Source organism: Hermetia illucens, chromosome 6, assembly GCF_905115235.1.
Source record: "Hermetia illucens chromosome 6, iHerIll2.2.curated.20191125, whole genome shotgun sequence".
NCBI lineage: Eukaryota > Metazoa > Arthropoda > Insecta > Diptera > Stratiomyidae > Hermetia > Hermetia illucens.
The window spans coordinates 100,672,323-100,699,533 of NC_051854.1; the positions used below are offsets into that span (position 1 = coordinate 100,672,323).

At 45.0% G+C, this 27,211-nt stretch overlaps 1 protein-coding gene across 1 annotated transcript in view; it reads left to right on the forward strand.

Annotated features, from left to right (window-relative positions):
* LOC119660232 (zinc finger protein MSN4) overlaps nt 1-27,211 on the forward strand; it is a 660,817-nt gene that overhangs the window by 371,280 nt on the left and 262,326 nt on the right. The window contains exon 3 of the mRNA XM_038068678.1: nt 14,035-14,093. The gene's annotated coding sequence lies outside the window, so the exon portion shown is untranslated. The remainder of the gene's footprint in view (nt 1-14,034; nt 14,094-27,211) is intronic.

The following is a 27,211-nucleotide window of genomic DNA, read 5'->3' on the forward strand; positions in this document are numbered from 1 at the left end:
AGTGCTAGAATTAGGTAAAATCCGTCATCTACCGAGGTTGTGACAACTCGAAAATAATAATACAAAAAGCTGCTTTCTGTACGGTCTACACTTCACCAAGAAGTTAACAGAAAACATATCTCTAAAGAAGATAGCATGGAACTAAGTTTGTAAGTAGGTGTACGAGGCTTAATCTGAAAAAAAATAGTTGAAGCCTGGGAAGCGTATTTAAGAATAACAACATTAGAAATGTGAACTCTAGCCCCACCCAGTGATGTGCGGAAGTTTTCCACGATAGAAAGGAGAAGTGACGGATGGCTTTTGTAGAGCACGCGCACAACTATTTCTAAGAAGCTCATCATAGATTTTACCGCTTCCATTTGTGATTTCTGGTTCAAGTAAGATAGGGTTTATAGCAAATTAAGGTATACTATTAACCAAGTTCACTGTGTTTACTTTTTAAAATGGGGTTAGTCGCGGCGCAACAACCGGTATCCGAGCTAAGCCTGCCTTAGTGAGGAGCTCTAGACATCCCGGTTTTGGGCGGAACTGCAACAATTCAATATTTTTAAAAGCTATCTGGCGTCCTGACCTACGCCGTCGCTCCATCTCAGGCAGGGACTGCCTCGTCTAATTTTTCTACCATAAATATTGCACTTATCGACTTTCCAGGCTGAGTTATCTTCATCCATAGGAACCTGTTGAAGCAGACTCGGCATATTGATGGTCATGGTTTCAACCTTGCACTGGAAAAAACCGAAGTAGTCATCCTGACTAAAAAGAGAATTCCGACCCTGCGTCCCATATCGTTCGGCGAGTCGATAACCGAGTCAAAATCAGCGGTAAAGTACCTCGGGTTGACTCTTGACTCAAAGATGAGCTTTTCTGAGCAAATCAAAGCAGCAGCGAACAAGGCTGCGGCTGGAGTTTTGGCGTTAAGTAGGCTAATGGCAAACATTGGGGGTCCTACGTCTAGTAGGCGACGTCTCCTGATGAGCTCAACGCAGTCTGCCCTGCTCTACGGCGCAGAGGTATGGGCTGGCGCTCTTCACAAGGAGGTATATCGTAGACGCCTCGCGCAAGTACAGAGACGGGGAGCTTTACGGGTGGCGTCTGCGTACCGCACAGTCTCTGAACCGGCCGTGATGGTGATCGCGGGAGTTATCCCCGTTGCCCTTCTTGCTAGGGAGCGTCAGGCCATATACAAGCGCAAGGGAGATGAGCCAAGGGAGGTGGTTGCTCGCGAAGAACGGCAACACACTCTAGATGAGTGGCAGCTCCCTTGGCAAAATGAAACTAGAGGCAGATGGACTGCGCGGCTCATCAGCAACTTAGGTGCGTGGCTGAATCGGAAGCATGGTGAGACTGACTATTTACTTACCCAATTTTTAAGTGGGTATGGAGGTTTTCAGTCTTACCTGCACAAGATTGGAAAGGCGCGTTCTCCGGATTGTGTGTTTTGCAATGGAGTTGTGAACGATACTCACCACACTTTTTTTTCTTGTGGAAGGTGGGATGGGGTTCGTCAGCAGCTCTATTTAAACACAGGGGATCTCTCTCCAGACAACATTGTGGAAGAGATGCTGAGGACTGCTGACAGGTGGAACCGTGTAGCCCATTACGTTCGGCCCTTCTCGTTGCAAAGAAGATAGAATTCGACCGGTGGAGGAGCCGGATGGCAGGAGACTCCTTGAACTGACAGTTGCCTTCCTCCTCTCCCCTCCCGTTGGTGAAAGGAATTCCCTGATTTGAAGGCTCCGCAAGGCGGGAGAGTTCGGGATGGCCCGAAGTAATGTGACGAACGGTTCCAGCCTAGCTCTCGGACGATGGGGAGGTATTTAGTTGGTAGTCCGACGACGTACCGAATCGGGAGTCCAAAAATGTGTGCGTAAATGCATTCACCTACCCTACCCCAAAAAAAAAAAAAAAACAAAACGCAACCTGTTGAGCCAGATTTTATCCACAACTAGACGGTCATGGTATCGCTCATAGATTTCGTCGTTATGCCGATTATCGTCAGGATAATGACAACCCACTATCATAAAGGGCTACACCGCGGAGTCAACCTTGAAAACAGCCTTTAGTCAGTATGTATCGAAGTCGATGGGAAAAGACCAAAAGGCCGGTCGAAACAATGATAGCTTGATACGATGGGCGGCGACTTGAAAGCCTCGCGGCTCCATCTAGATCAGGCTTTTATTCAAGCAAAATGACGCGACCGGTCGAGGCGAGCAGACCCCGTTTCTGAACAGGACAATGACTAAAGAAGAAAAAAGCAGTATGATCGATGGAATTCGGAAGGTAGCACGCCTATTACCAACAACTTACTTCAATCTGAATATTCGAATCCGATTTGACCCCGAAAGTCGGCCAGAAAACCAAGAGGAATATCAGCAATACCGATGCTGATACCCGTCTGCCGGTAAATGCTCTGTAAAACCCCAGTAGCTAAAATCAGGATGCACAAGAGATACAATCTAAATTGCATGCGAAATTCAAGGTGACTACCGCCTACTTTTCAAAAAATTTATATGTAAATTAACACTTTACAAAATTACATGATAACATGATTGAAAATTTATCAATTTTCTCTCAAAACTACATGAATTCAATAAAGTCGTATCACCATGAATTTATTGATTATCCGGTCCTCGGTGGAATAATTCATGGATGACAACAGCAACCAGGCCGACGACGTATGAACATACTCTTACTCGGCCCAGCATCTACCCATCAACACTTTCTGCTCAAATTGTTGTTATCTTCTCCCATTTATCAGTTGATCATGTCATATCAATCATTATTACGATGCGTAAATATTAAGAGGGAAATATCTTTGAAAACGAATTAATCTTAAAATTCTAATCATTTCGTACGTTAATAAAATCTGGAAATTATTGATACTAACAATAGTAGTTTGTATCTGGCCAGAGGAAACAGGTACCTCGGCGAAACCCGATTTACAAGAAAATGCACCTAAAGTTCCCATACGTGAGGCTCCAGATGAATGTTTATGCAAACATAAATCACTGAATAGCTACGAATTCCCAGAATTCCTGTTTTTCATTTAGGGAACGGATACCTTTATCATAATTGATAGTTTCAAAAGCTCATTTGAAGCGGTTGATGCATGCTGAGAATATGGAGACCTCAATGCAGCGCACGATTATATATGGAAGGTCATAAGTCAACACTGCATCGAGCCTGAAAAGCTTGGGAGGCGCCTGATTAAAAATCGGTTTCTTATACCTGTTCTTTGATTGGTTTGGCCTAAAAAAAAGATCCAGGTTGCGTTAATACGTGAAGCAATTTCACAACACAGTTCTTTATTGGCTGATAGCATTGATCCGAGGTATTGAAATCCCTCGGTTCTGAGCAGGTCACTGCCGCTGGGAGTGATTGTGCCTCTCCTCTCTCCTCCCTCCTCTCTCCTCTCTCCTCTCTCCTCTCTCCCCTCTCCTCTCTCCTCTCTCCTCTCTTCTCTCTCCTCCATGGGGACCGATCGTCAAAAATTCAATTTTATTCAGATTCAATCTTAGACCGTGTTGCATGAGACGACCGAATGTCCCATGTGACAGTCTCCAATCAAGAACAAAGAGAAGTGGTGAGAGGGCGCTTCCTTGATGAACACCAACTGAGACACAAAGCGGTTTTGATACACCTGCCACACTTCGAACTTTACTTTTCGGATCGTGGTAGCGCAATTAAACCCAGCGCACGAATTCTTCTGGCACTAAGTATTGTCGTAGAGCATACCAGATGAGTTCGTGTAGCACACGATCAAACGCTTTCTCCAAATACAGAAATACAATGTAAAGAGAGCGATGCTCCTCTCCATGAGTAACCGCGCAGCGTGTATTACGTCCGTTGTTCCCCAGTTCGTGACAAATTCGGCTTGATTCACGGTCATTTTAACTCAGTGCTTGCAAATACGGCAAATGTATCTACCTTTCGTGGGACAGGACGGGGTCAATAGTCGACCTGACATATATGAGTACCACATTGACCAGGAGAATTGCATAGTTTGTCAGTTAGCATTATAGTCATTGCGACCACCAGACAATTTTCCTTCAGATCGAATATGGGTCATGCGGCAATGTGCCTTTGCGGCCGGTGAAAAGGTTTGAAGAGGAGGCATTCATAGAAACGCCATTGGGAGGCACAATCCCAGTGGTGCAGCCCAGAAAAGTTAGAGCAAAGTATGGGACAGATAATGAGAGCATGAGACGCTAATATACCGAGGTGGCGAGTCCTCGCAAGAAGACGGTCAAAATATTAGTAGAATGAAGAGATCGTGGAATTGCATGGTGCATGTTTTCGAGCTAGAAGAATCTCCCACCGATCTAGAGGAAGACCAGAGTTCAACGAGAAACAGGAAGTATATGTGAACCTTTGAGGTAGGCTTAAGCAGGCTTTACGGGCGAGCAAGAGAGAATTCTTCGAGGAACTTTGTGCAAAGGCAAACCAAAACCCCTGGGGAACAGCGTACAAGGTGGTTATGAAGAAGATCACTAACCATTCCTCTCCTTACGCCTTCCTTGGTTGAGTTCCTCATTGGTAACCTTGACCCCAATGTTGGACCTGGCCCCGATGGGCTTCCTAATCTTTTCCTCCTTAACTGTAGAAAACACATTTCCCTCCCCCTGTGTATAATCTACAACAAAAGTCTAGACGAATGCTACTTTCCCCGTCTCTGGAAAGAGGCCCTCATCATTCCTATCCTCAAGAGCGGTGACCCTTCCCTTGCTGTGAACTACCGCCCCATTTCCCTTCTCTCCTCTTGCTCCAAAATCCTAGAAAGATACGTCAACGACTGGTTGACCGCGCACTTCGGTCACCTCATTGTCAAAGAGCAGCATGGTTTCGTGAAACATAGATCAACGGCTTCAAATCTTCTGGTCTTTACCAACTTTGTTGCTAAACGTTTGAATTCACGACAGGAGGTACATGCTGTTTATACTGATTTCTCCAAAGCCTTTGACACCGTTGACCATAACATTCTCCTCTCTAAACTTTCTTCGCTAGAGTTCCCTCCCTCAGTCATCTTCTGGCTTTCCTCCTATCTCTCATACCGTTCATGCAAAGTTTCTTTTCATGGTCACTCATCTCGTTCCTTCTCTCCTTCCTCTGGTGTTCCCCAAGGCTCTATACTTGGCCCGCTACTCTTCCTGTTTTTTATCAATGACCTCGCCTCCATCCTCACCTGTCCGTATTTGCTTTACGCAGACGACCTTAAATTGTTTGCCTCTGTTTCCTCTCCATTGGACTGTGCTCTCTTACAATCCAACCTTGATAATTTAGCCCGTTGGTGTTCGTTCAACAAGCTAACACTGAATGTCAACAAATGCCACTGGATGCGCTATTCCCTGAAACCCTCCCCATCATCCTTTTCCTATTCTCTCAGTGGTCAACCCCTTTCACTACTGACCTCCTTCAAAGACCTGGGTGTAATATTCGACGATAAACTTCGTTTCATTTCCCACTTCGTTGACATCATCAATAGAGCTTCCAAAATGTCTGGTTTTATCCTACGTTCCTCGTCCGACTTTACCTCAATCCAGCCCTCCTTAACACTCTTCAATTCCCTTGTCAAAAACATCCTTGAATACTGCTCTGTAGTCTGGTCCCCCTACCGCATCCGTGACGGCCGCGCTCTTGAAGCTGTACAACGCAAATTCACCCGAACCCTCTTTTACAAAAAGAACCTTCCACGGGTTGATTATCCGTCACGACTCCGCACCCTCAATCTCCCCTCCCTACAGCAACGCCGTATTTTCCTTGATATGTGTACTCTCTTCAAACTCTGCAATGGTCTGATGGACTGCTCCGCCAACTCGGATATTACTCTCCGTATCGCCTCGTCTCATGACACACGTAATGCGGACATTTTTGATGTGCCCTTCGCCGAGCTCGAGATTTACTTTCACTCTCCAATCCCGAGGTTTTGCCGGTCGTACAATGCCCTACGGCTTGGTTCATTTGACTCTATGTCCCTCTCTAACTTTAAGCGCAAAATATGTCATTTACTTGCTCCTCCCTCTGAGGACAATATGTAATAAGAAATTTACTTTCTGTGTATTGCCCTCATTAAATAAATAAATAAATAAATAAAAGATGAGAGGGCGAACACCACAACTGACCTGCCCGCATCTTCTGCTCGATATCGTGATGGCGCTCTTACCCCCCCCCCCCCCCCCCCCAGATAAAGCGAAGCCCAAAAAAGATAAGCAAGCATTGGACGTCTACGGTAACTGAGGAGGATCTTGCTCAAATTTGCCGGGGAATTGGTGATAACAAAGCGTCCGGTCTGGATACTGTTCCCATTAGAGCTGTTAAACTCGCAGCTAAGACCAGACCCGACTGGTTTATCAGAATATTTTAAATATGCGTGGTAGAAAGAGTTTTCCCTGATCAGTGGAAGAGGCAAAAACTAGTTTTGCTCCCGAAGCTGTATAAGCAACCCGAACATCCATCATCATACCGCCCGGTTTGCTTTATCGACACAGTAGGAAAGGTACTCGAAAGAGCCATCTATAACAGACTTCTCCCTATCATTGTGCATAAGGATGGACTATCGCAGCGACAATTTGGATTTCAACAAGCCCACTCAACAATCGACTCCGTAGATGTTGTTTTGAAGCTGGCTCGAGACGCGATATCATCTACTATACGCCGTGGTGACGTTGGACATTAAAAATGCGTTCAATTTTGAATTTTGGTGCCAGCTCGGGGTTACCTCTCGGAAAGTACACTTTGGTACGATACGGATGAAGGCTCCAAGCAGTACACCGTTACCGCAAGGGTACCACAGGGATCAGTGTTGGGTCCTATCCTGTGGAACGTGGTGTACAATGGGGTGCTTGTTATTCCCGTGCCAAACGAGGCCACGATAACCGGTTCCGCAGATGATCTAGCCGTGGTTATCGTCGTGAAACAACTTAAAAACATGAAAGTGAACGCTAACGATACCATTAGTGCCGTAAAAGCGTGTCTGGAGATGTTTCAGCTTGACCTTACAGTCTTGATTACCAACCGTAGGAAAAGGAATACTGTTAATATTCGTGTTGGTGGCCCCATCACCACTTCAAAGAAGGTTATGAAATACCTGGGGGTGATGATTGACGCTAAAACAAGGAGAATGAATTCACCTGAAAAGGATACAGAATACCGAAAGACGGCAAGACAAGGAAAAGTTGCAACAACGGTGAGATGACTCACAGAGGGATCGCTGGACCCACAGTGTAATTCCTCGCATTGAGGAGCGAGTCCATCTGGCTCCCCCTTCCAGTTTTTTACTGCCTGAATATGATATTGAATCTGAGATTCTGAATTGTTTTGTTTGTTTGTTTGTTTGTTTTGTTTTTCTTTCGATCCTTTGGTATTTTTGACTCTTTTTCTAGTTCCTTAATTTTTGATGAGTAGTTCGATAGCATTAAATCTTTTCTTTCCAACTCAGTGTATAATGTATGTTTTTCAGATTCAAGTTTCTTAATTTCACTGCGTATAAAGTAATTGTTTTTATTATTATAAGTAATAGCAAGAATGTTCAACAACAGTGAACTCAAAAACCTATAACTTTGCCTACCATGCGTGTTGAAAGGGTAATATATGCCTCAGCGTGGTAGGGCACACAGCACGCCATACTACGATCAAAAACCGGGAAATGCACTCTAATTTACCTCCTACAGTTCTGCTACCAAATCCTACTCACACCTCCACGTGGTAACCGTCGGGCAATGCATCTGCAGCTCACAAGAGAAGGTGCCGGTGGGTTCCTTGTGCCAGAAGACAAGGTCTTAAGGCATACGTGGCTGTAGGTATAGGAAGGCCATCCTGAAAATAAACCCGAGGAGCGCAACATACACGTCATTGGAATACGGTTTGGATTCTTGTCTTTGGGCTGACATTTGCAACAATCTGTTACCTGAGTATGTAAGGTGAAATCTTACCGAAATGGCATTCAAGCTAATGTTGTGAACGCCTAATGTTTCGTCATCATTAGGTTGGTGCTGTAGGTTCAGATGGACTATACTGATTAGCACGGTTCTGAGCGTAAGACCCCACAAGGGCTTGCACCAACCCTTGCATGGTCGTCCTACTTGCATAGATAACAATAGGATCACTTAGTGGCAACACACCCGAACAATGATAACGGCTTTGAGCGGGGACCCAATTAACATGGATACAAATAACAAGTTGACGAACGAGAAAAATCCTTTCGAAAGGAGTTTCAAAATCCACCAGATCACCAAACGCAAGCTCACAACGGAGCGTCAGCAAATGTGAACCCCAAACGCCACTAAACGTGAATACGGAAGTGGACTTAGTCACGGAAGGAAGCAATTTCCATAAGCTTGGTGAACAAATTAGGAAATTGGTCGAGATGTTGGAGGACGGAAAAAGGCGTTTCAATCATTAACCAATGAGGGATGCAATTGAGGGTATTAGAACTCTCTATAAATTGACGGAGATTGAATCGCATGACAAACAGGCTAAAGAACCGATTCGGAAGAATAACTCTTCGCAAGCAACTCCCGGATTAAACGCTTCCATGGTAAAAAGGAAAAATACCCCGAGTGGACACTCTTCAAACTCAACACGCAAGCAAGAAATGACACAAAGGCCACGAATGGAGAATGCAAATGTTACAAACCTGAGACGGGTTGACGATAGAGAAGTAGTTTGAAGAAAAGTTACTAAAAAACCGATGGCGAAGAAGAGAGAACTCAATAAACTAAGGCCTGACGCTATTGTTATTAAGAAAACGAGGGAAATGTCATATGCGAATATACTGCGCAGCGTTTAAACCGCCCCCAAATTGAACAAGTCGGGAAACCGGAAGCTGGACGCTTCAGGTACGAAAGGTTATGTGTATTTCTTAGTACGTAGCACGTAATATATCCATATATTATGTGAGATATCCACTTTCGGGTGATATTGACATTCATAGTCTTCAATTTTCAAAGAAGCAACAAATTTGAGGTATTATAACTTTATTAGTAATAGTGCAATTTCTACCAAACCTGGTAAGATCATGCTCTATATTGTAACCTATATCACTGCAAAATTTCATGGTACTAGGATGAACTTAAGGGGGGTTTCTAACCAATTACAAAAAATTGTAGTAATATACTATTATTAACTTTATTTGAAGAGATATAGATATGGAAGGTATTTCAGAGCCCAGGCACCATATAGTGGCAGCCTCCTGATTTTTTTTCAGATTTTTCAGTTTGGTAGTTTCTGAGAATGGTCCCCTTAAAGAAGTTATCACTTTCAACCCCCCACGCTCCCCACCCTTCCAACGAATGTTAAAACTAAGATCGGCTTTGAAAAGTACTAATCGAGACCTTTAATTTGATACCCCACATGACTATATTTGATGAAAAAAATTTTTCACCCTCTTTTTGCATGTATGGGGACCCCCCTTAAATTCGAGGTAAAAGGATGTAATTCACTGTATATGTGAGCGTTCACAGTTCCCACCTTTCTACCAAATTTAGTGTCAATCGCTATAACCATCCCCGAGAAAAATGCGTGTGACAGACAGACAGATAGACAGACAGACAGACAGACGGACATGGACAACGATTGAAACGGTCTCGGACAAGAGCTGAAAGGTGGGCAGCTAATAGGTTTGACGAGGAGATTTTCGGAGAGGTTCTGCAGCAAAATACAGCGCTTGAAGGAAGTGCAGAAAATAAAGCTCTGCAGATTGGCTAGAAGTTGCGACGAGCATGTGACGCATCCATGCCAAGGTATGTTGTATCACAGAAGCGAGCTCCGAACTTTTGGTGGAATTCTGAAATCGGAGAATGCCGCAAAGCCTGCCTCAAGGCCAGAAGGCGCAGTCAGCGAAATAGAAACCGATCTGGATACGAGCAATTACATGAAGAATATAAAAGTGCTCGGAAGAAACTACATGTGGCCATCATGAAAAGTAAAAGCGAACACTTTAAGCGATTGTGTAATGAAGCTGACACGAACCCCTGGGGTGGCGCCTACAAAACCGTAATATCGAAAGTTAAAGGCAAACGCTCCCCACCGATCTCTTCCCCTACTCTGCTTGATGAAATAGTAACGGATCTTTTCCCGCAGAATGTGAGTACCGCTGACCTTCCCACTGTCGAGATAGACACCGCCGAAGTTCCAATGGTAAGCGAAAAGGAGGTCCTCGAAGCTGCGGATAAAATTGTTGGAAACAAAGCACCTGGCTTGGATAGCATCCCCAATAAAGCTCTGAAGGCAGCAGTAAAAATAGCTCCAAATATGTTTGCCGAGGCGTTCACCACATGCCTTAAAGAAGGAGTATTTCCTACACAATGGAAGAAGCAGAAATTAATTCTAGTCCCCAAGCCAAACAAACCTTTGGGTGAAGCTTCGTCCTACAGGCCGATATGCCTTGTTAATAATACTGGCAAACTATTCGAACGAGTAATCTATAACAGATTAATTCGAATTGCCGAAAAGGATGGCGGTCTCTCCGAAAATCAGTTCGGTTTTCGAAAGGGGAGGTCTACAACCGATGCACTTGTCCTAGTAGCTAACACAGCTAAGACCGCACTTGACGAGGGCAAATGTTGTGCAGTGATTACACTTGATGTGAAGAATGCCTTCAATTCCGCTAGATGGAGCAAGATACTTGAGTCCCTAATTAACTTAGGCGTGGCGAAGTACCTGGTGCGTATTGTTGCCGACTTCCTAATCGATAGGACTCTGTGCTGCGAATCAGATGAAGGAATGAAATCCTACCAAACGACATGCGGAGTTCCGCAAGGGTCTGTCCTAGGGCCACTCTTGTGGATTATTATGTATAACGGGGTACTGACCCTAGACATTCCTACTGGTGTGGCTTCCATTGGTTTCGCGGACGATATTGGTGTGACGGTTGTTGCACGCCTTCTCAAGGAAGCCGCAAATGAAGCAGTCTATGAGATTAAATCCTGGTTAGAGAATGCTGGTCTACAGCTCGCAGAGCATAAGACGGAAGTAGTACTTATTACCAAGCGGAGAAAGTGCACTTCCATGAAGATCAAAGTTGGAACGCAAACAACTTATTCCAAGCCTGCACTTAAGTACTTAGGTGTAATGATTGACCAGAGGTTGAATTTCAGATTGCATGTGGAGGGTGCAGCAACCAAGGCATATAACATCGGAGCGCTGGTTGCGAGAATGCTACCAAATATAGGTGGCCCAAGGCCGAGCCGTCGACTCCTTATTTCAAGGGTGGTCAGTTCGATCCTACTGTATGCAGCCCCAGTATTGGCAGATGCACTGGAAAATACAATAAATAAGAAAAAGATTGGAGCTGCGTATCGCATAAGTGTACTCCGAACATGTTGCGCTTACAGAACAATTTCTAATGAAGCAGCTTGCGGGATAGCAGGAATGATCCCGATTGAGATTCTGGCGAAAGAAACACAACGACTTTACGATCGAACGTACCTCACTGGAGAATCTCCTGCCCGTCGGCGACAGTTCGCACGAGGTGAAACTGTCGCGGAATGGCAAGAGAAGTGGGACGAGTCAGAAAAAGGCCGTTGGACTCACAAAATCATATGGGATATCTGGAAATGGATCGAACGACCTCACGGCGAAGTAGGTTTCGACCTAACTCAATTCTTGAGCGGACACGGAGGCTATCGAGCATATCTATATCGATTTGGGCGTAATGATTCGCCATATTGCCCACAGTGTGCAAACATTCCAAAGGACGCAGAACACGTCTTTTTTCACTGCCCCAGATTCGAAACCCAAAGGTCTACATTAGAAGCTACAACCGGGGAGCACTTTACACCCGAAAATATCATGGAGCTTATGGTGAAAGCCAAGGGGATATGGACCGAAGTTGAAAAAGTGATTACAGCCATCGGAAAGAAGCTTAGGCAAGAGGAAGTCATCCGAAAGAATGAACGCGAGAAGAACACGAATGTTGACATGAGCGCAGAATAAATTCTGATCCAGCCCCGCGACGTAATACCAAATGAGAGTCCCGCGGGGAGAGTGGAAGGAGAAGGAGGTGGTTTTAGTGGGTAAGAGTCCCACATAACCGTGTGGCAGGCGCCTGCGGTAGCTTTTGAAACTTTCCACCTTCCATCGGGGAAAAAAAAAGAAGACAGACGGACAGACAGACAGACAGACAGACAGTAAACCGATTTTAATAAGGTTTTGTGTTTACACAAAACCTTAAAAATGGGCAAAATCGTATTCGAAATCGGAAAGACTCAAAACGGGGATCTATTGCTTAAACTTAACGAAACAGGAAAAAAATCAGCTGAGTTGGAGGAGAAGCCTCGAGTGTACAAACAGAGGTTAAAGCCCTAAACCATCATATTACCATGGAATGTAAAGACATCGATGAAATTACTACCAAGGAGGACATAGTCGCGGCGATTCGCTCTCAGTTCGAAATCGGGGAAGTAGTAACCTTATAGACGTTATCTTTGCGAAAAGCATACTGCATCACACAAACTGCGCCACCTGTCCTTCCTGCAGAAAGCGTGAAGAAGCTTTGGGAAGCAGGAAAAGTAAGAGTAGGTTGGATTATCTGTCGCATCCGGGAACATGCGAGCATTCCAAAGTGTTTCAAATGTCTGGAATTTGAAAACTTTGTGAAACATTGTAAAAATGAGGAAGATCGTTCCAACCTATGCAGGAGATGCGGAGGTGAAGGCCACATAGCGAAGGACTGCGATAAAAAATTTGGCATAAAAAACACTTTCTCTAACTTATGAATGTGCGATGCTAAATTGTCCACCTATCTTACAACAACATTGCTACCCCCTATCCCTCTGTAAGTACTACAATTACGTACTTTCCATAGTGCTCGGTATGGTATCAAACATCAAAGATTTTTGAAATAATACGAGCCGCAGATGCATCCACGATTTTCATTTGTGCCAGCTACCATTTCGACATATTGCACTTCTGACTGCAACTGCAGATTCTTCTCGGTCATCATAATACGGAACGGGAAAAGGAATTATGCGATGACGATGATGATGCAAAATGTGAAAATCTAGAGGAGGAACCGCAACCAGGTGAATTCCTAGTCGTAATTGGAGCGGAAATTCTGATTGCTGTGAGATGACGCTTTAGTGTTGAAGCTGCAAAGGTCTTGCATTTCTCCAACATTTTCATGTAGGAATGGGTGTAGTGGAAAGTTGCAATTGGTTGGAGATGGGCCACTGACGTTACAATTGGTATATTCCTTGTTATTTTGGTAAAATACGCCCGGGGTTGACATTTTGTTCAGGGTTCACCACACCACCATAAGTGGACCTTAAACCGGGTATCGAATTATACACTGTCAAATATCAAGTCTGTACCGTCAAATACCCAACTGTCCTAAACCAGTGAAAAACTTTCAATCCCATCCCAAGGATGTGCAACCAATTATATCGCGGAATCATAATTCGACGGCAGCTCCAAGTTATCTGAAAATGTGAAATTTGACGATAACCGTGTCTAACAAACTAACCGCCATCCAGCAGACCAGCAAACCAAACAAACCAGCATGCAAGAATCTGATCCCAGCCAAAGTGATCCAATTCATTTCTGCATTTCTTATGAGGTGCATGCCAATGCAAGGTGGAAGTTAGCGGTGCTGTTTCGGCCCATGAAGCTTTCATGCCCAGCCCCCGGTGAACTCTAGAAAAGTCCGCGCAACACTTCTTGGTCGTCTAGAGTTGCTGATGGCAGGTTACGATTGCAACAAGTTGTATGGATAGCTGGCTCTGCGCTATGGGGCCATGCTGTCCTGGTATGATCGTTTTCGTTGTGTTTCCATTTCGCTACATAGTCATACCTCGTTTTATGTAATGTAATTCTATATCCCAGAAGACAATATATTTGAGCATGCAGCATGGGTAACATGGCATGCCATGCAGAGTGGTGCAGTATGTTAATGCGGTTGCGAGTAAATTTTCTGATGTTCGCGAAATTATGTAGCTTATGGAATTCTGGTGTTATATTGATGTGTGATATTTAATATCGAGAGACATGGATGTGCAACAGCGACTTATGAAAGCTTTTACTTTCTTTTCTCGATTACAGGCGACTGAATGCTAGTCAGATTACCAACAAGAAGAGAGTATTGCATTGAATCGAGTTGGGTAAGTACGTTTTTAACGAATGAACTATTTAGTAGGCTGTAATGATACCTGGTGTTATGTTCTGCAATTTGCGGCTTAGTTAGTTAGTTTAGTTTACCGGGGGGAACCGCAGCTCCGAGCACTCAGGCCATTGTTAGGCCCATTGTACTATCGCCGTAAATCGCATATTCAATGGCTTCCCGCCTATAGCGTTCGCAGGCTTTAGCGAATCTGAGCACAGATTCTACATTGAAAAAAACCTCGCCAAGTCGTCTGAGATCTGAGGGAGCCGGGCAGCTACATAAAAAGTGCAGGGCCGTCTCCTCCTCCTCCTCACATTGGCTGCACAAAGCCGAAACCACGACCCCAATCTTCTCCATATGGTAGTTTAAGGAGTAATGTCCCATTAAAAGCTTTACTAGGGTTCTCATATCCCACTTCTTAAGGGATAACAAAAATGCCGCTCTAGTGACCCTAGGCTCTTTCACAAGGATTTTAACCTGCCGACCAGAGTCCAAATTTCTCGACTCGGCTGCGTGAATCCTTACAATTTCACCCTTCAGTGTAGGCTTGACAGTAGATGGTCGGATTCCAAGGGCTGGTTCTGGCCGCACCATTGTGGATTCAAGCCAATCTGTCCGTCTCCTTATTACCAGCGATGTTAGAGTGCCCCGGCATCCACATCAGGAATGTTTCGTTCAGTCGGCCAAGTTTCAGCAGCACCTGATGGCAACTCCACACCAACTGGTTGATTTGTCATTGCCATTTAGTGCTGATAATGCCGCCAGACTGTCGGAACAGATTCGATTAGTGCGACCCCTCCATTTTTGTCGCAGACATTCTTCTGCTGCCAATGAAATGGCATATATCTCCGCCTCGAATATGGTCGCCATATTTCCGAGGGGTCGGGCCAGTTCCGTAATCGGATTCCCCGAGAACACCCCTGCGCCCGATCTGCCCTCCATGACTGACCCGTCGGTGAAGATTATTAAATCTGTCATCTTAGAAGACTCATGGCCATTTGTCGAGCATTCTTCACTTTCGGTGGTTACGACAGTGTATGACTTTTCAAAGATGAATCTGGAAACCATATCATCGGGCTGCCTCAGGGCTACCAGATATTTTTCCAGGAATTTCCAAATAGACGCATGACCGTGTGCTTGGCCACCTTTCCACGCCCCAATGGTATCGAGTCTATATGCGTTGTTGGCTGCTTTCGTTTCACCTCCAAGTGAATGGGGGGGGGGGGGGGGGGGGGGTAAATTTAGGATTGCTTCAAGTGCCGCAGTCGACGTAGTAGTCATTGCTCTGGTAATACTTTGGCAACCAAGTTTTTGAATCTGCGTTAGCAGCTTTCTGCTGTCAACAAACTTCAGTTTTGGGCACCAGACCATACATGAAAATGAGCTTTATAATGGATGTATACATCCAATGAAAGTCCCCAAGTCTTACCTATCGCATTCCTACAGCACCAGAGCAATCTGCAGGATTTCTGATATTGTTCCTGGATATGGTGTACTCCCAAATACTTCACTACTTGTGTCAGCTGGATTTCCGCCCCTGCTAAGGTGGTTAGCGTACAGCTGCCCCACCTGACGTTCCTAGTTAACATAACTAATCCAGTCTTCCTAGCGTTCACCATTGCGGAGACACACTGCGGATTTCATGCAGAATTGCATTCAAGCGGTCACACCCTGTGTGCGCAAACTTGCCGGTAATTATTACGGCCAGGTCGTCCGCAAATGCTTGCTTGAAAACTTTTTTGTCCTCCAGGAGCCACAGCAGGGTATCCAATACCAAGAACCATAACAGTGGAGAGAGAACCCCTCCCTGTGTTGCGACTTAATTGAATGAATTATTGGTATACCAAAATGGAATCAAATCCGCTCCAACACTATAGCAAATCTTGTTTAGAACGCAAATGAATTCCACCCTCCTAAACTTACGATTTATGTGACTACAAGAGGGTACGTTAGGTTCACATGACATAATGATACGTGTGATGAGATACTTATCTTCTATTTTGACTGTCTCCGGATAACCAACATCTAGTTAGAAGGACACGCATTTCTTCTGGCTTGAAAGATCCCTCTCGCATAATATGAACGACCAAACATTTATTCTACTCACATTTTTCCATAGATAAATCCCATTTAAAAAAAATCTCAGTGACGGACACATCTGTTTTGCAATGTAGCGAGCAGAGAGGAGAAAATAAGACAGCTCTATCCATGAGCCATGGGTGAGGACAAACCCTTCCGGGTTCTCCGCTACCTGCGGTATCCCGGCGGTACCAAAGTTCTTGAGCCGTTAATGCTATGACGCCTAACATCTACCCTTCAACTGATTATGAGGACGATTGATGACCAGCCATTACAACCCACAGCCTATGTAGCTGACAACATCTATACCGCGCTTCTTTCGATACCATGTCTCGCGGTTGCAACGTCAGTTATGCAAACACCATCACTGTCAGCAACAGAAATATACTTAGCGCAGCTAGTTCAACAATTATTAAACCAAATCGGAGCAGAGAGAGGAGATTCGCTCCGTGGATTCATCCAGACGGAAATCTCAACGTTTTTGGTCCAGGTCGCGTACATAGTGTATCTCCAAAAATCTTCAACCCGAAGGTATATGTTGTAGTCGTGGTTTAATTCCAAAGCCATCAAATGCACGAAATTTTGTAATTGGACTTAAGTGAATGAAAATAGACCCCTTTCATCCCCTTTATGACGACTGTGTAGGTGTAACCGAAATACAAAACCCGAAGGTGCAAGCAGTGGCGTCAATATCTCAGCAACGTTTGCCAAACAGTACTCCTGTGGCAATGACGAGTGTGTCTTTTAGTAACATCGATTGACTCAAACCTTTTTATGCGGTGGTCTACGACATTGATGAAAACCCACTGTCCAACCAACACCAGGAAAGTATCGTGTAAATATACGCTCTCAGAAATGACATCCCAAAAACCGTTCTAGCTTCGGTTCCACTACCTACAATTGCAAACCCAACGAAATTCAAGAGACCAATTAGATTTTCTGATTGTGACCAAGTTTGGTAACTGCATTATCAGGCATCCTTTCTGCATTCACTGAATACCGAATACTCCTTTTCGTTTGTGAAGATTATTTATCTTTGGGACCCTCATCTGTCCCGTACCAGAAAGTTTTCTCTGAGAGGTAATTCTAATTCTCTACCAAAGACGCCAAATATCAAGGAACACCTATGTCAGCCAATGCGCTTTTAACTCGGCCCTAGTTGACGGAATTGAATAAGTTTTTGACAACCAGCGCCACCACGACACAGCAACTGCCAGTATTCAGTACGTTTTTTGGAAGGCTCACCACTATACTTATGGTATCCACCGTAAAGTAAGCGCGTCGAAACCTTTACTGGCGTTACGACAGGCCATTGCCGCTTTCGATGATGGGTAGGAGTCTGTTATATATAACTCTCTCCATCATCATCCCCACCGTATTCAACAGGCAGATTGGACGATATGATGCTGCACCTCCAGGTGGCTTACCGGATTTGGGAAACAACACCAACCTTTGCTTCTTGCACTGGGGAGGCAATATTCCTTCTTTTAGGCACACCTCTAAAGTGTTGGCAAAAAGGTCGAACCTGATCTCCACTTCCAGCCTTTCATTACTCTCGCACTCCAAAGGTATTTGTCTGTATCTTGGCACAACTGCTTCAAGCAGTTTCTTTTACTTTTGCGAATCGCGACCTTTAGGCAGCCGCGCAGTTGTCTACGCGTCCCCTCTCGATCTTCGCTACCAAGTTTTCCTCTGAGCCTCTGGTTGCACCACCTTGTTTCTTTGCGGCTCGAAAATTTGCTATTTTGTTGTTCCACCAGTAGTTGGGCTGCTAACAGAAGACAGTCGTCTTCCAGGCATAGTGGCAACGCATGCTTTCGTAACCTATTAGGTGATCTGGACGGGTTTTTCTTTGGCCGTATCAATCAGAGATATATCAGATACAAATGCCGCAGAAAATGTGTCCCCCTTGAAAGCTTTCGCCGTCCAACTCGGTAACCCCCCGGCCATCTGTGGGAGCTTGATTTGCTATTGATCTCCATGTAGATTACCTGTTGGTCATTGTGAGTGTTGTCCGCACTAACTTGCCAAACAAATCTTCTTACGGTGCTCACGAATGCCAGAACCACAAGCTTCTTCCCCTGAAAGTGTATGAGATTCCAACATTCGCGAGTACCACGTCTAGTTCCGCGAATACCTCGAGCAGAACACGTCTTCTCACATTCGTTGTCCAGCTGCCCTTTCACAAGCCCATGCTTAGCAATTACTTATACTCGTCAACTGTTGCATTGGGTGGAGCATAGCAGCTGTATATGTGGACTTCTTTCACGTTCCTCTGGGTGTTCCATTATTTCCTTGAAGGGTTGTTGTCCGTATATTTCAGCGACACCTGGTATCTAAGGCGACACATAACCCAGCCTACTCTTACACTTCCTGCTGCCAACGGTTTGAGTACTACCTCTACTGGTAGACTGATGATCGCGGTTTGTGTCCCACTGTAGGTTTTCCGTAGCGACTTTACCATTGACTCCTGAAGTCCAATGAGGTAGAACTTCTTTTCCAAAGTCGCGTTGCAAATCTCTTCCTTTCTGGTGACCTCATCTATATCTTTACATACTGTAGAGACCTCCGGTCTGCTAGCCTGATATTAGTTTCTTGTCCCAAGAACTTTTCAATTTAACTGAAGAATTTATTTGCCGTTATATCCTTGGACTTCTTGAGCTCCGGGTCTCCTTTCTGAGACTGTCTAATGCGGCTAAGAGAATTTCCCAAATTGGTAAGTTCGGGGTCTGCCATCGTTCTCTTGAGAATGTCAGTGTATGACCCTCCGCCACGTTTGAAGATGATGACAGCCTCCGGCTGTATCCACTTCCAAACTCCCTTTTTCGGAGAGGCCACCTTTCTCTTAGCTTCCACGTCCTTCTTGGGGGGTTCAACCCTTCTCCCCGGAATTGCGGCTACATGAGTTTCGCCAGCAACTTGAGCAGACTTCCCTACTTGCTCCACTTGAGTTGACAGTTGAGCCCTGCGGAGTTTAGTCTGAATTCTTATGTGTTATTCATATCACATAATAAATTAAGCTCAATGGGCCAAATACTAAACAAACTAAAGTTGTAGGCAATCAAATCCTGACCAATAATTAGATAGAATTTTATAAATTCCTCACTGGATATTCTGATCATATTTGGATTTACATCTAGATTTCACCATTGCCGCCTTGTGTTTAAAAGAATACCTTTCCAGTGTGTATCTTTTCGTCATTTGTTACCCCTTATCAATCTTTTTGACACGAGTAGTCCCTCTGTGTTTACAATGCCGACCGGAAAATCTTTCCTATGATCATCTTAGGTATTTACATGATCATTAGAAAGCAATAAACAAACCACCCAAGGGCAGTCAAAACTAAGAAGGCATCTTGGGAAGGAGTTGATGGTAGAGGCTGCTTGCGATCATCCTCTAGAACCACGAAAGCAAGAATTTTACACCAGCATAATTGCGGACGATATCACGAATCTCACGACTGGGACAAGGTGATCAAAGGTGGCCAGGATGATCCGAAATGTCGATGACCACTCCGTCTACCGAATAGTTTACGGCCCTCAATAATGGACCTCATAACTTTGCGAATAATGTATGCGTGCCAAGCGGCAATCTATCTTTCGTGTTGTGCTGTTATAGAAATATCGCGCGATCATAGTGAATTCATCATCGCGTAAATTGTTTACTAAGATTATGAATGGGTTCAGTGCAGTGCCACTTGATTCGGACTCTAGACAAGCGACTTGTGTGGGCGAACTAGTGTCGATTGTAGATTTTTCACTAGAAAAAATGTCATGTGATATATGGACGTACCACACCCAGACCCGGGATAGATCCGACTCCAATGACTAAAGATCAGAGGGAGATTCGGGAGATGCTGCAACATGAAACTCCATGGTCTGTATTGGGTAGAAGATATTGCTGATTTTCTAGTACCGCTTTAAAGATACTAGCAATGGGTATAGCATGAGATACTTGTAGAAGAGTTTTTCAATCTTTCACCCTGATCTGCACAGAAAGGTACCAGTTCGGATGAGATACATTTGTGTCCACACTGATACCAGAGAACGTTATCAATAATATCAATTACTACCAATTTGACGGGTGCTTGCTTCAACTACGATCCAAACGACAAGCATGATTGTATCCTTCCCCCTGTTTTCAACCATCCGACTTTAGCTCATCGACCGTTCCTATGTGTCACTGGACTGAATCCAAAATAATTGATCAAGAAATATCTTTGCGCTTGATCGACGGACACTTGTAATAAATTTCAGGTAGTCGAATGTATTGGCACACGTCACTCGCCTCCATGTCCACTTGCATTTGAAGAACGTGATTCCTTGGGTCTGTGCAGGGAAGTCAGGCCTCACTTAGTAGTACTTAATAGGCTGACATTAACATATTTGCACAGAGCGGACGGCAATGGTAAAGGATCGAACGGGACCGGACACTAAGTGTGGAGTGCATGGCAATAAGTTAGCTTAGGTGCACAAAAAACCAGGAGGTAGCATTTTTCTGGTATCTGTAACATGTTACTGGTCGAATGGATTTCACCATGCTATGCTTTCCTCTTTGATTTCTTGCGTAGTCACAGTAGCGATACTAGATAGCACTAACCTGGCTTAGGCAGGCACACTTATCGTCGTGAAGACGAGTAGCGACGAGGAATAAATTATTGCGCATTTTGAATTGTGATAATTTTCCTTTTTGCAATGGAATTTTTCGATAGAGTAATGCATGAAGTATAGAAAAAAATGGAACGAAGCTACCTCAAGCTACACTCCTAGTCAGTTCCTCAAAGACGCTAAACTTTGTTGCTCAAAAGCAACGACGCGATGAATCTGGGTTCGAATCCCAGCCGTCATGGATGATTGTATTCTCCTTGAGTTCCCCTCGCTGCTGTGGGGCTTACCACCTGCAAAATGGTCAGGAGACCCTTTTTTTTAAAAAGGTGGAAATCTTCAAAAGACTCTGGCCTGGGCACGCCAGAGTGTGAGATTTTGACCCACTAAAACCACCCCGACTCCCCCCTACCCCGTGGAATCACCTTTAGGTATTACATCACAGGCACTTTAGCTAGGTCTCCTTCCGCCTTCCGCTTTTTGTAGTTTCTCCTGGATTACTACGATCATGGAATTGATCACATCTCAGTCTTCCTGGCAAGCTACCATTCTCCGGACAAAATTTTCCGATGATAGCACTTCATCTAGAGTTTCCTCTAGGTTCCTTCTTTCTTCCACGAACCTCCTCTGGGACCCCGTCGCAGTTTGGACAATTAGGTGAGGTGTCCAATTTAAATCTGTACAGGTATTGACGGTATCTTCCATGGCCGGTGAGAAACTGGGTGAGATTATAATTGATCTCCCCATGCTTTCTCTCCAGCCACTCCCTGATGGAAGGGATCAACCTGTAAATCCAATGACCCTTTTCTGACTGGTCCCATCGCTGTTGCCATCTGCTTATGGATCTCTCTCTTTCGGCTTTTTTCACCTGCGATAAGGGAGAGATGGACCTGGTGTTGTAAATGTTCATCATTTCGGTTGCCAGGATGTCAATCGACATCATTCTCGAGATGACTAACGCTGCATCGTCTAAGACGGTCCTGAAGGCAGAACACACCCTTAAGGCTGTTCTTTTGTAAACCATACTCAGTTTATATGCATTACCTAAAACCTGCAGCGCGTTTCTCCAAACTGGGACTGCATACAGCATGATAGAACTCACCACCCTGGCTATGAGCAGCTTGCAAGTATGCCGCGGTCCTCCTACGTTCGGTATCATCCTTGCCAGAGCCATACTCGTGGTGGATGCTTTTTTGCAAGTATGCTCTATGTGCTGTTTAAAATTGAGTTTTCCGTCTATTATCACCCCCAAGTATTTGATGTCCGGCTTGGAAGTGATGATACAATTCCCGATTCTAATGCAGGCGTAATTTCTTTTGCGGCGCTCAGTTATGAGGACCGCTTCCGTCTTTTCATCCGCGAGTGCCAGTCCAGCACTCTCTAGTCAAGCCTTATCAACATTGATTGCTTCGCTTGCGTACAACTCAGCATCCTCGAGATGCTTTGCGACCACAACCAGTGCTATGTCATGGGCGTAACCCACCACCGTGGCGTTCTCCAGAACCGGAAGGTTAAGCACATCATTATACATGATGTTCCACAGTAGTGGGCCCAGTACAGAGCCCTGTGGGACACCCGCGGAAACAACGTACTCCTTGGGTCCATCATCGGTATTATAACAGAGTGTTCGCTCACGCAAATAGCTATCTATAATAGCGGCACCAATCGTCGCCAGAGACTTTCGGTTCCAATTGACCCAGTTGAATGCATTCCTTACATCCAGGGTCACCACCACACAATATTTGCTGGTACAATCCCTTCCGTGAATTGCATTTTCGGCCAAGCCAGTAACCATTTTGATGGCATCAATGGTTGATCTGGCTTTACGGAACCCATAGTGCCTATCTGAAAGGCCCCCTTGGCTCTCGACAACTGAGAGTAGTCTATTATAAATAACCCGCTCCAACATTTTCCCCATAGTGTCTAGAAGACATATGGGCCTATAGGAGGACGGTTTCCCTGGTGGTTTGCCAACCTTAGGCAGCAGCATAGCTTCTGCCGCTTCCATGATGCTGGAAGGATACCCTCGAACATGCGCGTTTCGAACAGCTCCGCGAACATATCCGGTCTACATTTGACGGCAAATTTGAGGGCCTTATTCGGTATGCCGTCCAGATCCGGGGCTTTGCTGTCGCCTATTCGACTGCAGATCTCCAGCAGTTCGTCGCTGGTGGCTAGTGGAATCGGCGTCACATTCAGGGCGCGCTCAAAAGTGTTAGTACCCCCCTCTTGTTGGGGAAATAGCTCTGTGGCAAATCGATCGAAAGCTGGCAAGTTCACTATTCCACCAATAATTGGGTCTTCTAGTGGAGAATGAACATCTCCTAGGCATCGACGCGTCACATGCCTTAGAGATGCTTTGTGTAACATGGAGAGCTCTATCCGTGGAGGTGCCTGCTTTGCTAGGCAGGTCTAGCCACACTTCCATGAATGTTTGCTCATCCATCGCTTTTGCCGACCATCCTGGTGTCCTTTTGGATTTCGGCTTCCTGGGTGCGGGTATCCTGCCTTGGTGATCGCTGTACGTGAAGTCCTCGCTAACTTGCCAGGACATGTCACGTGCCAGCACAGGGCTGACAAAAGTCAGATCTACAATTGAACCAGTTCCCCCTTTCCGATAAGTGTTTACATCGCCTTCGTTGGCCAGAACTACATCTAACTGGGCAAATGCTTCTAATGAGCACCGCTCCCTTGGGTTAGTCTCTTTGCTGCCCCACTCGATAGCCCACGCATTAAAGTCACTGGCTATCACCTTTGGACCTCGTCCCCTTGTGTCGTGAACAAGATCGTCTAACAGTTCTTCAAACTCAGGAAGTAGCAGCTGTATACGAATATACCGTTTATTTTTGCCCACACAACGCCACTAACCGCCTAACGCATGCTATATTGTATGGCTTTACGACCGCACGCCCATATCGCCGCACCACCAGTCGAATCTGCGACCCATACACCTCCGTAGAGATTTCTGTACGATTCACTAATGATAGCAACCTCCATCGCGGATTCGTAAGTGGTCTGCGTAAGCAAATCTTGTGCGACCCTGCAATGATTAAAGTTTATTTGTATTAACCTCATTTTTTCACTGCAGTTAACGCCTTCCTAAATTCCGGGCATTTACCACTTCCGGCAATATGCTGATTATCCCGTCCCTCCTTTCCTTCGCACAAAATGCATTTGGGGTCTCTATTGCACTCCTTGCCTTGAGAGACTGAATACACTCGGCTCGTCCAACAAGGTCTGGATACTTTGGGTTCCAGGCCATGCTGGGTTGGAAGGCAATGAGGCAGCGGATGAACTAGCCAAGAAGCGAACAGTGATGCCTTTACACGGGCCAGAACCCTTCTGTGGAATCGGAAACGGTTTCATGGCTATAAATCTAAGAGGCGAAGAGAAACGGTAGAGGGAACTATATTGGGCGGGCCTACCAGGGATGGAGCAGTCCAGGGTGCTTATTGGGGGATACGAACCCATGCGTATAAAGGATTGCTTAAACCTCACCAAAAAGAACCTCCGAATCATAGTGGGAATTCTCACTGGTCATTGTCGGCTGAACTATCACCTAGGGAAGCTAGGGATTTCTACGGACACTGCCTGCCGTTTCTGTGAGGAGGAGGACGAAACCTCTATGCACGTCCTGGGACAGTGTCCGGCACTTGTGCAAAGTAGGTCGATACATCTGGGAGAACACTTAATACCAGATGCAAAGCAGAAACTTCAGGAAGTGGGGAACATACCAAAGATCCTAACGGTTACAGGCCTGCTTGAAATACTATGATCAACAGGTACACTATAACCAGTAAAAGGGGCACAATAGTTCTTCAAGGATGCGGTGCGACTTTCCCTTAACGAAACAATAATAATTGCACTCCTTTGCAATATGTCCTTTCTCCCCACACCTCCTACATCGATCAGACCGATCGATGCGCATGCCTTCGCGAAGTGTCCAAACATTGGGCATTTGAAACACCTATCCAATTCGAACCTTCCCCCCGTCCAACAACTTCTGCACTGACTCCACTGGCAATCGCATTGTGGCCGTTTGAGTACCGCCATACGCTTTTCTTAGGCTCACTATAGATCCTTCGCTGAATTGCTCCAACTTGAATTGTTGCTTCAAGGCAGTGCAGATCTCTTCTCTGGATGTTACCTCATCGAGATCCTTGCACTAGATATAGATCTCATGTCTTTTGGGAACGAACCGCAACATTCTCCCCAAGTGAGTTTAAAACTTGGTTACGAAAGCCGTTAGTTTTCCCTACGCTAGATTTTTTCAGCTCAAACATGAGATCCCCTTTCTGGGTCCTCCGGATTTTGCTGCCTAGGTCTTTTAGGTCAGGGTCAGATTTCACCTTCTTCAGTATCTCCGCATACTTTAGATGTCCTCTGCTGGTGATTACAATTGCCTCCGGACAAATTCGCATCTTTGACTTCTTGTCTCTTTTCTTGTTCACCACCTTAGTCCAACCACCGCTCTTATTTTCTTTCGGTTTCGCTTCGCTAGCCGACGTTCCTACTTTGGGCACTTTGGGCCCTTCTGAACTTTTAGTTCTATTTGTTAGACTGGTTGAGACTCCTTTTTTTCCTTTTTGGGGCCTGTTGATTCCCCAAAACTTTGCCCTCCTTGTCTCGCACTCGCTTACCTGATTGAAGATCGATGATCTTGTGCTTTGGTGTCACTTGGGTCGCCTGTGACACTATTAGGGCAGGGATGTCCGACTTTTCCTTAGGCTTGTTTACTTCTTCCTGGGACCTATTGTAAAGCACCCTGATGGCTCTCACCATGTTCTTAATGGCTTGGTGCATGTTGTGCTTATCCTTGATGAATTCAGACAGCTTAACTATTTTAGTCCCAAGCTGCACAAAAGATAGTTCTTCTGGGTCAGGGCTCTGTTCTCGGTGAGTGTTGGCCAGATTACTCATTTTACTGACTCCTTCGCCTTTTTCAATTACTGAGCTCCCTTGTACTTTCTCTTTTTCTTTTGCCGGCTTTTGTATTGGAGGCGATCTTAAATTTGATGAGCTTCTCCTGAATGGATCTATTTGCTGTTGCTGGAGTACTTCTTGATCAAATCTGATGGGTGTCGAAATCGCCTTTTTTTGGCCAGCTATCTCCTTTTAGCCCATCATTCTTTGCCTTTGTAATTGGTGTTCTTGGCAGGGTTGTGCTTCGTTTGAACACCTCCTTCTCCAAATCTAAAACACTTGTAGTATTAGATACAACGGTGGCCAAGTTTTCCACCACCGAGGCACTGCGGTCGAGGGATATCGAAGGCCGGGAGCCCGCTTGCTCACTCCCAAAAGCCGTCGGTACTGGGGTTCCGAGTCCCTGCACCGTAACTTTACTCCTTCTCAATTCGTCCATGTTGGTTTTATTTTCTAGGTGTCCTTCCCATAGCCATTTTGGTCCACGTACCAGAGATGAGAAAACACTAGCCCATGCACAGTCAGAAAAGAAAAGTGCATGAACACATATTTAGACATCAATAGGTATGCCCCAATCCGCCAGCTGGGGTCGCACCTGATGGGAGATCTGGCCACTCCTCACAGCATGGTTAGGAGACCTGCATGTCCCCTCCATCGTCTCTCTAAAGCACTCACAAAAGGAATATTGAAGATCTACAACGAACCTACAATACATTTTGAAGAAATTCCTCGATGGTTCCAGGAAATATCAATGTTTCTTACAGTGTACTCCCAACGTCCTCAATATCGTCTCACTACACACCATTTACCATTGCGACCTACCAACCACGTCTTATACTCTGCTCAGACAGTCCATCGAATCCACCTAAATCACACAACTAAAGTATCTATTGGCAGTGACCGTTGTATCTCCGCACAACACAAATCGTTGCGTTTCTTGAAAACTCGCAGAAACGGATAGAATTGTAACAGCCGCCACTTTGAGCCACTCTGAGGCGCTTTGGGGTTTCAAATGCTGCAAACATTCCCGCAAAAGATTTATCGTCACCATTCCATACTATTGTCAGGGCAGTTTGTTAATTTCATTATTTTATCGATATAATTCAGGTTTTGATTAATAGCATTTGCGATTTATGTCATTTATTTGAAAATTGCTGGCATCGAAATGCGTACGTTTGGTTTTTCTTCTGGTAAATTGAAAAATCTGGATTGGACACTGGAGAGCTTGGAGCATTGAGATGATTTAATGTCCAGTAGATCTGCGTTTATTATGTAAAGCTGAGTCTATGATTAGAGACCATAAAATCAATCCTGAGAAAATTATTACTTCTGAATTTGCTAGGACTGCAGATTTGAAAATTATAGTGTCATTAATTCTGCGAAGATTTATGAAGTCATTGGCGATGTAATGTGTATAATCCGAAAGTTTACTGGAAAAATATTTATTTGGTTAAATATAGAGTCAACAAACTAGTTTTGAGACCATTACAGATGCAGAAATTCTTGTGTC